The sequence below is a fragment of the Diabrotica virgifera genome, chromosome 5 (assembly GCF_917563875.1).
Source record: "Diabrotica virgifera virgifera chromosome 5, PGI_DIABVI_V3a".
NCBI lineage: Eukaryota > Metazoa > Arthropoda > Insecta > Coleoptera > Chrysomelidae > Diabrotica > Diabrotica virgifera.
The window spans coordinates 43,820,765-43,835,316 of NC_065447.1; the positions used below are offsets into that span (position 1 = coordinate 43,820,765).

The 14,552-nt window shown below is 32.6% G+C and overlaps 1 protein-coding gene across 3 annotated transcripts in view; it reads left to right on the top strand.

Annotated features, from left to right (window-relative positions):
* The first annotated feature begins 5,971 nt into the window (after positions 1 to 5,971).
* LOC114326149 (beta-arrestin-1-like) overlaps positions 5,972 to 14,552 on the top strand; it is a 1,212,937-nt gene continuing 1,204,356 nt past the window's right edge. For 2 of the 3 annotated variants that reach the window (XM_050651410.1, XM_050651412.1), the window contains exon 1: positions 5,972 to 6,194. The gene's annotated coding sequence lies outside the window, so the exon portion shown is untranslated. Of the gene's footprint in view, positions 6,195 to 10,178; positions 10,332 to 14,552 lie in introns of those variants that run through there. The other variant, XM_050651411.1, reaches the window with a different exon arrangement.

The following is a 14,552-nucleotide window of genomic DNA, read 5'->3' on the forward strand; positions in this document are numbered from 1 at the left end:
TTTAAAAAAATTGAAGACTATTACAAATTATGAAAAGCTGTTTGAAGTTTCATGTCTTGGTATGTAACCAAAGTAACTCATTTTTATTTCCCTCATAGTGTTGAATATTCCTTTTCCTTTTTTTCATCTTTGTTAGTGTTTACCAGTTTGTTACGTGTTGTGTCCATGATATTTTCCACATTCTTCGATAACACCACATCGTAACCTCTCAATATTCTATTTCTAATTTCGACACACAGTTTTCCATTGCATAATATGCACTTAATTAATTTTATTGAAAGCGCTTTTGGCTTCTGGTCATCTCAATGCATCGTTGTATTTCAAGGCTGCGGTGCCATTGCTCATTTAGCTCACATCCCAAATAATTGTATCTGGGTACTTTCTCCTATGGTTTTTTAATTAAGTTAGATTGTTTCGTCTTCAATTTTGTTCTTACTGACAATCATGAGTTTTTTGTGTTCAAAGCCATTCCATACCTCAGATAAGTATTAGCAATTATTTCGGAATTTTCCCGGTATCTATAGTAATAGGCCTTGGGCCCACATATAAAATTATTATTTATGACCACACCGTTGAAACTTTTTGTACTTGTTATTTGGGTGGAGTCGGACAAATTTGGAGCTTGGCGCATTATGGTAGTGAGGCGTTTGTCTGTCAAGCGGTGACGAAGTTGTCAATTTTATGCAAGAAAAAAATTTATAACCACATTGGTCATTTTATTTTAATCAATGGTTTTTATCATATAAACAGCGAAAACAATTTTGTCGGACAAAAATATTGGGGCATATGACGCGTCGGACACGGTAAATATGTCAAATTTATGAAAAAAATAAATTTATTACCACATGGATAATTTTAACTGAATCTACCATAAAACCTTTTTACAATAATGTGGTAACCTTGTCGGACAATTTTCACGGGGCATATGCGCAGTCGGATGCGCCGAAGATGTCAATTTCCTGAAATTTTTTTATTTATTACCATTTTCCGACAAAATTAGTAGGTTATAAGTAATTATATTCTTAATCAAAAAATCAAAGTGTCGGACAAAAATATTGGGGCAAATCGACAGTCGAACAAAAAATTTAATTTTTATTGGTAAACTATACTTTTAAACTACGCTGGGTTCGTGAATCCCTTATCTTTACAACCATTTTTCCGACAAAAGTAGTAAGTTACAAGTAATTATATTCCTAAACAAAAAATGTAATTGTCTGACAAAAATGTTGGGGCAAACGAACAAAAAACTTAATTCTTTTAGGCTATCGACGAGGAGGTATTATCAAAAAAAAATTTAATCAGTTTTCTCAGTTATTTTTGAATCCATTTAGCTGAAAATAGGTACACACACTAAGTAAAACATTTAAAAGTGTATGACGTAGAGCTGTACCCAAAATTTTCTTAAAAATTTTTCCGACAATAGGGAAAATATTAGAAAAATTGTGATCTGATAATTTGTGTAAATACTTCTTGAACAACGACAAACTTCGTTCTGTAGTTTTTTTCTCGAATTTAAAAAAAACATTTCTGACACAAGTATCAGGTTATAAGTAGTTATATTCTAAATCAAAAAATCTAAGTGCCCGACAAAAATATTGGGGCAAATCCAAAGTCGGACAAAAAATTTAATTTTTATTAATAAACTACACTTTTAAACTATGCTGGGTTCATGCATCCCTTATCTTTAGAACCATTTTTCGGACAAAAGTAGTATGTTACAAGTAATTATATTCTTAAACAAAAAATGTAATTGTATGACAAAAATGTTGGGGCAAACGGACAGAAATCTTAATTCTTTTAGGCTATCGTCGAAGAGGTATTGTCAAAGAAAATTTACAGTTTTTCATTCCACATTTACACATTTCAATAATTGTGCCAGTTCTTAAATTTATGTCATTGCATCGCAAATTCCATTTGAAGAAATTTGCGTTATATTTTTGGATAATTTTACGGTTTTAAGTTATTTTTCGGGTGTAACTACAATGATATTATGCTAAAAATGATGGTGTATCGCAGATTTAAAATGCGTTTATCTCGAAAACGGTTGAGTTTAGGGAGATGAAAGAAGTATACCTTTTTTAAGTAAAACTAATAGTAGAATAAAAAAATTTTAATATCAAAATTATACAGAATGAGGGATAAAAAAATTGAACGTAATAAATGAGTGCTGTAAGGCGTATGTGGCGCCCTCTGAGCAATGCATAATTTTTGGTAGGGAATTTAGTTTTCTTGACCCAAAAAACCCCTACATACCAAATTTCATGTTGTTTTCTTATACCTTTCAGGAAATATTCAATAATAAATAAAAAAAAGTTTAATTTTGACACCCTGTATCTCCGTTATTATAAACTTTGTACCAAGGTACGTTAGCTTAAATCGACCTATTTTAACCTCAGGAACCTGAGGTTAAGCTATGGCCCATTCTTTACGAAACACCCTGTATGTATAAAAATGACTTTTGTTTTTAAATTGTACCAAAACGCCCCATTATTTTTGTCCGACAAGTGATCCGATATGCATTACACATGTAAAAGAACAGTACAAAATAAAAATGACATCTGTGGTAATAAATAAAAAAATTTCAGGAAATTGACATCTTCGGCGCATCCGACTGCGCATATGCCCCGTGAAAATTGTCCGACAAGGTAACCACATTATTGTAAAAAGGTTTTATGGTAGATTCAGTTAAAATTATCCATGTGGTAATAAATTTATTTTTTTCATAAATTTGACATATTTAGCGTGTCCGACGCGTCATATGTCCCAATATTTTTGTCCGACAAAATTGTTTTCGCTGTTTATATGATAAAAACCATTGATTAAAATAAAATGACCAATGTGGTTATAAATTTTTTTCTTGCATAAAATTGACAACTTCGTGACGGCTTGACAGACAAACGCCCCACTGCCATGATGCGCTAAGCTCCAAATTTGTCCGACTCTACCCAAATAACAAGTACAAAAAGTTTCAACAGTGTGGTCATAAATAATAATTTTATATGGGGGCCTAAGAACTATAAATTTCGGTGAATAATTCTACTAGTATGTCTATGTAAGTAGTTCTCTGTTAATAATCTTTATTGGTAAATTTCTGTAGGTATTTCATTTCATTAAGGATTTTTCAAAACAAAAGGACTATAATCAAAATATGCAAATCAGGCTACCTTGAATATCGTGATTCAGAAAAGGGTTGGAATTTTGGAATTCACTATCTTAGTAATAGCTGGGAATTATGAGCGACAATATGATAAGACAATGGCCCCGGATGGTTATGTAAAGATTTAATACAATTTGTAATTTAGTTTTCATTGAAAGTTCAATACTTATTATACCTGTTTTCATAGAAAGTTTTCTGAGAATAGATATTTTTGACCTCTCGGTATTATTAATACACAAGTTTTAAGATAACTGTTTTTCCTTTCATGAGAAAAGAATACTTTTTGGTTGTAAATTAGTCTTAATTTATGTGTTTTTAATCCAATCTAATAAATAAACTGTCAAATTTCCCTCTGTTTATTGTCTCAGCCGTTAATGGGTTAAGCCAACTTCTATCCACGCTTTGCATACATGTCACTATATTCTTTTGCACTTTTATCCCAAAGTGCTGGCTTCTAAATGAAAGTTATAAATTTATCGATGTCGAACATTTTCACTATATTATTACTACCGCTGCCTTTGAACGGCACAGTCACAGTCTGACTGCTTTCATAAGAATGCTTGTGTTGTCGATTGTCGATGCATTTCGGTCTTCTGGTCTTTGGGTGTCGCCTCAGGTAGTTGCGGCGATGTCCGGTAGATGCGGCAGGAACGTATAGTGTAGTAACAAGCCTCATTTAAAGACGTGAGTTGTCATCATCCCATCGAACCGGAGCGTTTCCACCGTATCCGTTTCCAACGCAACCGGACCGATCTGTCACACTATGCGTTTTGACCGGATGCGGCGGAAACGCATCCGGTCAGATGTCAGATTATGCGTTTTGACCGGATGCGTTTCCGCCGCATCCGGTGAAAACGCATAGTGTGACAGATCGGTCCGGTTGCGTTGGAAACGGATGCGTTTTGAGTCATCGGTACGCGCTTACAAACTTCACCAGACTAAACGCATAGTGTGACAGGTCGGTCCGGTTGCGTTGGAAACAGATGTGTTTTCACCGCATCGGGTCAAAACGCATAATGTGGCATCGGCCTAAAACGTCTCTTAAGCTTAAATATAAACACTAGAGTCTAATGCCGTTAATTATCGCATTATTTGACATATTTCTAATGCAATTAATGCGATAATTAACGGTATTAGATGCAAGTGTGGCCCCAGTATTAAAGTATAAGCTGAGCTTAGCTAAGCTGAAGCTTAAGATCTGTTGGTGCAACCAGGCATTAGGCTTGCTGCTTTCGGGAGAGTTTGAGATGGAGCACAAGTCAATTATTATTAGTATATAAGTTATCATCTAACATTTTCTGCAAAAATCCGAATGCCACCTCTCACATTCACCTCAAAACAGGGTCCGCACTGGTCTATAAGTACCTACTGTTGATAGAAAAAGAATAAACCTTCTTCTTTCATAAGCTACTTGTAGAATTACTCCAACTTCATTATTTTCTGACTTATATTGTCGCACAAAAAATGAGATAACGAAATAAAATAAAGAAAACGGTATAGTTCCCGAAAGTTAGCTGTATGCCATCTAGTTAAATAACTTAACGTGAAGTAAAAACTCCCTGGTGTAGTTGGTATAAAATTGAATTAAGAAATTCTAAAAATCCAAAAGGCGTTTTCGGACTTATTAGTCCATCATCAGTGAATTCCGTGTCCTTGCAAAATAGCCACAATGCCAAACACTGGTTGAATTAAATGTTCAACCTACATTATAAATACAAGAAAATAAAGCGACTTAAAGTCGATGGCAATGGATTGCCACCAGGAACATGTGAATACTCTACTTTTACATAGTTTTTTACGTCTGCTTTGGACCACGTTAGTCTGCCAAAAATACTGATTACTTTTTATGTAATATTCCCTATACCTTAATGCTGTAATTTATGAGATATTGCTACATTAATAAAAAAAATTAAAACAAATTATAAAAATCAATTTTTTCGGCCCGGGCATACACTATTTTAGATTCTTTGGATCATTATGAACAAAAAAGGTCTGTGTAATTTTTCTCCGAATTTATCGTTTTCGAGTTATACACAATTTAAAACTGAAAAAAAAATGCAAAAATTATGATTTTCAAGGCTTAAAAACACAAGAAAATAAATTATTTTTGTAGTTACGAAGTGCCTAAATTTTAGATTAAATCTTATTATATCAGATCTCGAAAAGCTGTTTGGGCTTATTTAATTTTAAAACATTATTTTCTAGTTGTTAAATAAAAACAAAAAAATAAACAAAATAGAAGTTTTCAGGGACTTTCGGCCCTCGGCAATAATGTAATCTTTCATTCTGCTTTAAAATTTTTCAAAAATACTTGGCCCGAAATTTTGCCTCTACGCCCGTTGTTATTTTTTCTAAAGCATACATATTTTCTTTATAAATAAGCGTTGAAATTTTCGTTAATGGTCAATGAATACACCTATATTGTATTATGCATCCTGCAATTTATTGTTACCATATTTATTCCCAAACCCAGGTTGTATATTTCATAAAAAATATGCCAAACTTCTCTACCTTTAACCTTCTTTACATATTATAACGAAGACATCGCTAAATTCCAAATTATATCCTTATTGTAAAAAAGTGAAATTTTAGATAACTAAAAAGATAAATACAATTTAACCACACAATTGCATTCTCTAAAAACCGAATTCTATTTCCGTCAGACCTAAGCCCTATACCCAAATTTTCGAGACCCTCATAGGGTCCGCTGTCAAGGCGCATCACGTATGCCCATGCAAAGTGAAAACGGAAAACTCGAAGACTACAGGTTGCGCATATATTTTCCAACTTCCAACCTTCAGTGAGTTTCCGACCGTTTGACTACGTGGACGGATCCGACCCATCGCCTCGTCGAGAATTATTCCGTGTGCGTGACTTTCTATCTAATTCTATTAGATAAAGAGCGCGAAAAAAATATTAGACATGAAGTAGGACCCTTCGTCACGTTAACGAGCCAACATTGTTTGGAGTGTTCGTTAGTTCTTTGAACTTTTTATGGACTTTTTGAGTAGTTTCAAGGAAAGTACCGTTCAAATTGGTAGGTACCGTCGATAAATGTTTTCTATAAAATAACTAATTGAAAGCTGCAATTCGAAGATTGTAATTTGTATGGTGCATTTTTGAAGATTTTATGGTATAGATTTCAGTATTTACATAAGACAGTTTCAAGGCCAGTCCTTGAAAATGGGGTCAGTTTAGTATCGACGCTTAATGTATCATACCTGTTCAAGCGCTTCGTTATAAATACCAAAAATAGAGCATCAATCAATTTAAATTTTAAAATTTAAGCCGTCGATGTTCTAATTTTCAAGGGGGACACCTATTAATTATCAGTTCACTGTCATCCGCAGCACCCTAAGAGGGGATGACACCACACCTAAAATTTTAAATAAACAGGGGGATTGTTATTTTGGGTATGTTAAATTTTAAGGCTTGTTCGATTTTCTTTGACATTAATATCTGTATGATGTATTTTAGGTCAATTATTTTTAAATTTCTACACAATTTTGATTCAACACGATGAGGTTGAGATTCATTCTTACAAATTTTAAATTATAGAGGTGAAATAAATAAAAATTAAAGTTGCATAGGTAAAAACCATATTTTCATTTATTATAAATCAACTTTATTTCAAAATATCCTTAAAACAAAATAATATGGCATTAAAAAAAGTACCTAAGTTTTTTATTTAGATAATTAGATTATTATACACTCACCGGCACAAAATTCCGCCAACCAAAATTTTTGATTAAGTTTGACAATTTATAACTTGATTATTTGTTCTCCGATTTTTAAGACTCTTGCACCAGTTTGTAGGTCCATGTATTACTACCGTTTGGTATTATTCACCTAACACAAAAATTTTGCTTGCATAGCATTATACAGGGGTGAATGGAAGTGGTGTATTTTCTCCTAACTTTAAAAAATTCTGTGGAAAAATGGAAGAGGTAATTTGGTTTCATAGTCCTGTCAAATTATCCCAGATGCATCACTAAAATTTTGTTTTTTAAATTATCCGAATATCACTTTTCTTGTAAGGGTTGTACCATTTTTTGTAAATAAAAACACTGATGGACTCATAAAATAGAGGTTGGATTGATAATATTAGAATGGCCCGCATGCAGCCCAGATCTCAATAATATTGAGCATTTATGCGATGAATTAAAAAGAGCTATTCGCCATCATCTTAGGCCTTCAGAAGATTTGGTACAGTTATGGCCCTGGTAGAGGAATATCGGGCTATTCCCCAGGCAAGATTAACACATCTTTATTTGATGCCAAACAGATTGCGAGCAGTCGTTGCTGCAAGAGGTGGACATACCCGCTATCGAATTGTTTTGTTTTGATGTAAATTTTCTTGTGTTAATTTTAGTGCCTTTGATATTTTTAATTAAAAAAAACTTCAAAGCAAAGTCCTTGAAAATGGGGTCAGTTTAGTATCGACGCTTAATGTATCATACCTGTTCAAGCGCTTCGTTATAAATACCAAAAATAGAGCATCAATCAATTTAAATTTTAAAATTTAAGCCGTCGATGTTCTAATTTTCAAGGGGGACACCTATTAATTATCAGTTCACTGTCATCCGCAGCACCCTAAGAGGGGATGACACCACACCTAAAATTTTAAATAAACAGGGGGATTGTTATTTTGGGTATGTTAAATTTTAAGGCTTGTTCGATTTTCTTTGACATTAATATCTGTATGATGTATTTTAGGTCAATTATTTTTAAATTTCTACACAATTTTGATTCAACACGATGAGGTTGAGATTCATTCTTACAAATTTTAAATTATAGAGGTGAAATAAATAAAAATTAAAGTTGCATAGGTAAAAACCATATTTTCATTTATTATAAATCAACTTTATTTCAAAATATCCTTAAAACAAAATAATATGGCATTAAAAAAAGTACCTAAGTTTTTTATTTAGATAATTAGATTATTATACACTCACCGGCACAAAATTCCGCCAACCAAAATTTTTGATTAAGTTTGACAATTTATAACTTGATTATTTGTTCTCCGATTTTTAAGACTCTTGCACCAGTTTGTAGGTCCATGTATTACTACCGTTTGGTATTATTCACCTAACACAAAAATTTTGCTTGCATAGCATTATACAGGGGTGAATGGAAGTGGTGTATTTTCTCCTAACTTTAAAAAATTCTGTGGAAAAATGGAAGAGGTAATTTGGTTTCATAGTCCTGTCAAATTATCCCAGATGCATCACTAAAATTTTGTTTTTTAAATTATCCGAATATCACTTTTCTTGTAAGGGTTGTACCATTTTTTGTAAATAAAAACACTGATGGACTCATAAAATAGAGGTTGGATTGATAATATTAGAATGGCCCGCATGCAGCCCAGATCTCAATAATATTGAGCATTTATGCGATGAATTAAAAAGAGCTATTCGCCATCATCTTAGGCCTTCAGAAGATTTGGTACAGTTATGGCCCTGGTAGAGGAATATCGGGCTATTCCCCAGGCAAGATTAACACATCTTTATTTGATGCCAAACAGATTGCGAGCAGTCGTTGCTGCAAGAGGTGGACATACCCGCTATCGAATTGTTTTGTTTTGATGTAAATTTTCTTGTGTTAATTTTAGTGCGTTTGATATTTTTAATTAAAAAAAACTTCAAAGCAGTGTTTTTATTTACAGCTCTTACAAGAAAAAGAGATATTCGGATAATTCAAAAAACAAAACCTTAGTGATACCCCCAGGATAATACAAAAGGAGTATGAAACAAAACCAACCCTCCAATTTTTTCACAGAACTTTTAAAAGTTAGGAGAAAATACAACGCTTCCATTTACCCCCGTACTTTGCCATCTAAGCAAAATTTTTTTATTACCGGAATAATAAAAAACGATATCAATACATGTACCTACAAAGCAATGTAAGAATCTTAAAAATCGGAGTACAAATAAGAAAGTTATAGATTGTCAAAAATTTTGGGCGGCGAAATTTTTTGCCGGTGAGTGTATACTTATAGCATTGTCTAAGGTCTAAAATATAAAGAGCAATACATTGTTGTTCTTCAAAGATTCTGGTTTACTCTGTAAAACTCCGTAAAATACTCAATGTCGATCTTGCTTCTTTGATGGAAACCTATGAAGCGCATGTAGTATTATTGGTCTTCTGTCTCATCCAAATCATTAGTATTGGTTTTCTGAGCTATGACATTGATAACTTCGTCATCAGATAATGTCTCAACAGTCATGCATTCATCATTGCACGTAACAGTCCTTAAAGGATATTTCTGATTCAGACACTATTGTATTCTATTCTGTGGGAGGTGAAGTGGAAATATCTTCCATTCCAGCTTCGTTTGTTGATGACTATGGAAAACCACAGCGTACATAACAGTTTTTTTAGCATTTTTTTAACAATAGTAGTCGTGGTTACAGTTCGTCAAGATTTATTAGCCATTACCATGGCTTGGAATACATTTATAGTACAATTTTTGTTCTTTCATATTATGTAACTTCTTTTTAACAGATTGACCTCAAGTTTTTAATGATGCCTTGATCCATAGGCTGTAATTTTGATATTGTACTAGCGGGCAGATATGGGATTTTAATTGCTTTCATTTGTAGAATATCATTATGGTCTGTACAATAATCAACGAATCACAAGCTTTTTCTTTCTTTTTTGGCCATTTTCTTTTCAAAATTTTCGAGCCAGTTTTGAAAATTGCAGAAGTCATCAATGCTTCTGTATTTGCTCCCTATTTCAAAGGTAAGTGATTTTATTTAGATTTACCGGTGATGGTGAGAGTTCTTTCTGTCCATGCCATGTTTGCTGCCTGCAAAGTAGTCAAACCTTCCTTGCTATGCTTGCCAGCATGGCATTTATCAGTTTTATAGGTTAGAATCTTATCAGGAAGAAATTTCAAAAACAGGTTGCGCATAAATATATTTTTTAACCTTCAGTGAGTTTCCGACCGTTTGACTAAGTGGACGGATTCGACCCATCGCCTCGTCGAGAATTATTCCGTGTGCGTGACTTTCTATCTAATTCTATTAGATAAAGAGCGCGAAAAATAGATTAGACATGAAGTAAGACCGTTCGTCACGTTAACAAGAAAACATTGTTTGGAGTGTTCGTTAGTTCTTTGAACTTTTTATGGACTTTTTGAGTAGTTTCAAGGAAAGTACCGTTCAAATTGGTAGGTACCGTCGATAAATTTTTTCTATAAAATAACTAATTGAAAGCTGCAATTTGAAGATTGTAAGGTGTATGGTGCATTTTTGAAGATTTTATGGTATAGTTGCAGTATTTACATAAGACAGTTCCAAGGCCAGTCCTTGAAAATGGGGTCAGTTTAATATCGACGCTTAATGTATCATACACCTGTTCAAGCGCTTTGTTATGAATACCAAAAATAGAGCATCAATCAATTTAAATTTTAAAATTTAACCCGTCGATGTTCTAATTTTCAAGGGGGACACCTATTAATTATCAGTTCACTGTAATCCGCAGCACCTTAAGAGGGGATGACACCACACCTAAAATTTTAAATAAACAGGGGGGTTGTTATTTTGGGTATGTTAAATTTTAAGGCTTGTTCGATTTTCTTTGACATTAATATCTGTATGATGTATTTTAGGTCAATTATTTTTAAATTTCTACACAATTTTGATTCAACACGATGAGATTGAGATTCATTCTTACAAATTTTAAATTATAGGGGTGAAATAAAGAAAAATTAAAGTTGCATAGGTAAAAACCATATTTTCATTTATTATAAATCAACTTTATTTCAAAATATCCTTAAAACAAAATAATATGGCATTAAAAAAAGTACCTAAGTTTTTTATTTAGATAATTAGATTATTATACACTCACCGGCACAAAATTCCGCCACCCAAAATTTTTGGATAAGTTTGACAATTTATAAATTGATTATGTGTTCTCCGATTTTTAAGAATCTTGCACCAGTTTGTAGGTCCATGTATTACTATCGTTTGGTATTATTCACCTAACACAAAAATTTTGCTTGCATAGCATTATACAGGGGTGAATGGAAGTGTTGTATTTTCTCCTAACTTTAAAAAATTCTGTGAAAAAATGGAAGAGCTAATTTGGTTTCATAGTCCTGTCAAATTATCCCAGAGGCATCACTAAAATTTTGTTTTTTGAATTATCCGAATATCTCTTTTCTTGTAATGGCTGTACCATTTTGTGTAAATAAAAACACTGATGGACTCATAAAATGGAGGTTGGATTGATAAGATTAGAATGGCCCGCATGCAGCCCAGATCTCAATCCTATTGAGAATTTATGGGATGAATTAAAAAAGCTCTTCGCCGTCATCCTAGGCCTTCAGAAGATTTGGTACAATTATGGCTCTGGTAGAGGAATATCGGGCTATTCCCCAGGCAAGATTAACACATGTTTATTCGATGCCAAACATATTGCGAGCAGTCGTTGCTGTAAGAGGTGGACATACCCGCTATCGAATTGTTTTGTTTTGATGTAAATTTTGTTGTGTTAATTTTATTGCGTTTGATATTTTTAATAAAAAAAAAATTCAAAGCAGTGTTTTATTTACAGCTCTTACAAGAAAAAGAGATATTCGGATAATTCAAAAAACAAAACCTTAGTGATACCCCCAGGATAATACAAAAGGAGTATGAAACAAATACAGCCCTCCAATTTTTTCACAGAATTTTTTAAAGTTAGGAGAAAATACAACGCTTCCATTCACCCCCGTATAATGCCATGTAAGCAAAATTTTTTATTACCGGGATAATAAAAAACGACATCAATACATGTACCTACAAAGTGATGTAAGAATCTTGAAAATCGGAGTGCAATTAAGAAAGTTATAGATTGTCAAACATAATCAAAAATTTTGGGCGGCGACATTTTGTGCCGGTGTGTGTATACTTATAGCATTGTCTAAGGTCTAAAGTATAAAGAGCAATACATTGTTGTTCTTCAAAGATTCTGGTTTACTCTGTAAAACTCCGTAAAATATTTAATGTCGATCTTGCTTCTTTTATGGAAACCTATGAAGCGCATGTAGTATTATTGGTCTTCTGTGTCATCCAAATCATTAGTATTGGATTTCTGAGCTATGGCATTGATAACTTCGTCATCAGATAATGTCTCAGCAGTCATACTTTCATCATCGCACGTAACAGTCCTTAAAGGATATTTCTGATTCAGACACTATTGTATTCTATTCTGCAGGAGGTAAAGTGGAAATATTTTCCATTCCAGCTTCGTTTGTTGATGATGATGGAAAACCACAGCGTTCATAACAGTTTTTTCAACATTTTTTTAAGAATAGTAGTCTTGGTTACAGTTCGCCAAGCTTTATTAGCCATTACCATGGCTTGCAATACATCTCTGTAGTACAATTATTTTTTTCTTTCATATTCTGCAACTTCTTTTGGACAGATTGACCACAAGTTTTTAACAATGCCTTGATCCATAGACTGTAATTTTGATATTGTACTAGCCGGCAGATATGGCATTCTAACTGCTTTCATTTGTAGAATATCATTATGGTCTTTACAATAATCAACGAATCGCAAGCTTTTTCTTTCTTTTTTGGCCATTTTCTTTTCAAAATTTTCGAGCCAGTTTTGAAAATTGCAGAAGCCATCCACGCTTCTGTATTTGCTTCCTATTTCAAAGGTAGTTATTTTATTTAGATTTACCGGTGATGGTGAGAGTTATTTCTGTCCATATCATGTTTGCTGCTGGCAAAGTAGTCAAACCTTCCTGCTTGCCAGCATGTCATTTATCATTTTTATAGGTTAGAAATTTATCAGGAAGAAATTTTAAAAAGAGGTTGCGCCTATATTTTTTTACCCTCAGTAAGTTTCGGGCCGTTTTGCTACAAGGACGGATTGGACCCATTGCCTTGACGAGAAGTATTCCGTATGCATGACTTTCTATCTAATTCTATTATACAGAGAGAGTCTGTAAAGTGGAATAAATTCAATATCTCAAATACTAATTGTTTTTTTGGAAAATGCTCAGACCCGTCGATTAGTATTTCAAATTGTCCTTTTTGACATTCAATAAAAATGTATACAGGGTGTCCCAATTTAGAGATATGACGTCATCGTCGATTTTATTAAATGGCAACACTGTCATTTTGATAGCTAATTTGATAGGGTTTGTAAAGTTATACATAACTGCAAAATATCAAATTTTTATTCTCTACCATTTACAAGATAATAGAAAATAACAAAGTTATATCTGTAATTTGGAATATATTCAATAATTAAAATACTAACTGTTTTTTTGAAAAATGCTCAGACCCGTCGATTAGTATATCAAATTGTCATTTTTGACATATAATAATAATGTATAAAGGGTGTCCCAATTTAGAGATATGACGTCATCGTTGATTTTCTTAAATGGCAACACTATCATTTTGATAGCTATTTTGATAGCGTGTGTAAAGTTATACACATCTGAAAAATTTCAAAATTTTATTCCCTACCATTTACAAGATAATAAAAAATAACAAAGTTATGAAGAACATGAAGTAATCAAATAATAATTGAATTTATTTATTTCAATTAAGCAAATGCTCATAACGTTGCCCATTGACAATTTGACAATAATTGAGGGCAACATTATGAGTTTTTGCTTAATTTATTGAAATAATTAAATTCAATTATTAGTTGATTACTTCTTTTTCATAACTTTGTTATTTTTTATTATCATCTAAATGGTAGAGAATACAAATTTGAAATTTTGCAGTTGTGTATAACTTTACACACCCTATCAAAATAGCTATCAAAATGACAGTGTTGCTATTTAAGAAAATCAACGATGACGTCATATCTCTAAATTGGGACACCCTGTATACATTATTATTATATGTCAAAAAGGACAATTTGATATACTAATCGACGGGTCTGAGCATTTTTCAAAAAAACAGTTAGTATTTTAATTATTGAATATATTCCAAATTACAGATATAACTTTGTTATTTTCTATTATCTTGTAAATGGTAGAGAATAAAAATTTGATATTTTGCAGTTATGTATAACTTTACAAACCCTATCAAATTAGCTATCAAAATGACAGTGTTGCCATTTAAGAAAATCGACGATGACGTCATATCTCTAAATTGGGACACCCTGTATACATTATTATTGAATGTCAAAAAGGACAATTTGAAATACTAATCGACGGGTCTGAGCATTTTCCAAAAAAACAATTAGTATTTGAGATATCGAATTTATTCCACTTTACAGACTCTCTCTGTATAAAGAGCGCGAAAAAAATATTAGACATGAAGTAGGACCGTTCGAAATAATGAATTAATTTTTAGTTACTTCATTTGTTATTAATCATTAATAACAAAAACAAATATTTCTGTATTAAATAACTAACTGAAATGTGCAATGCGAAGATT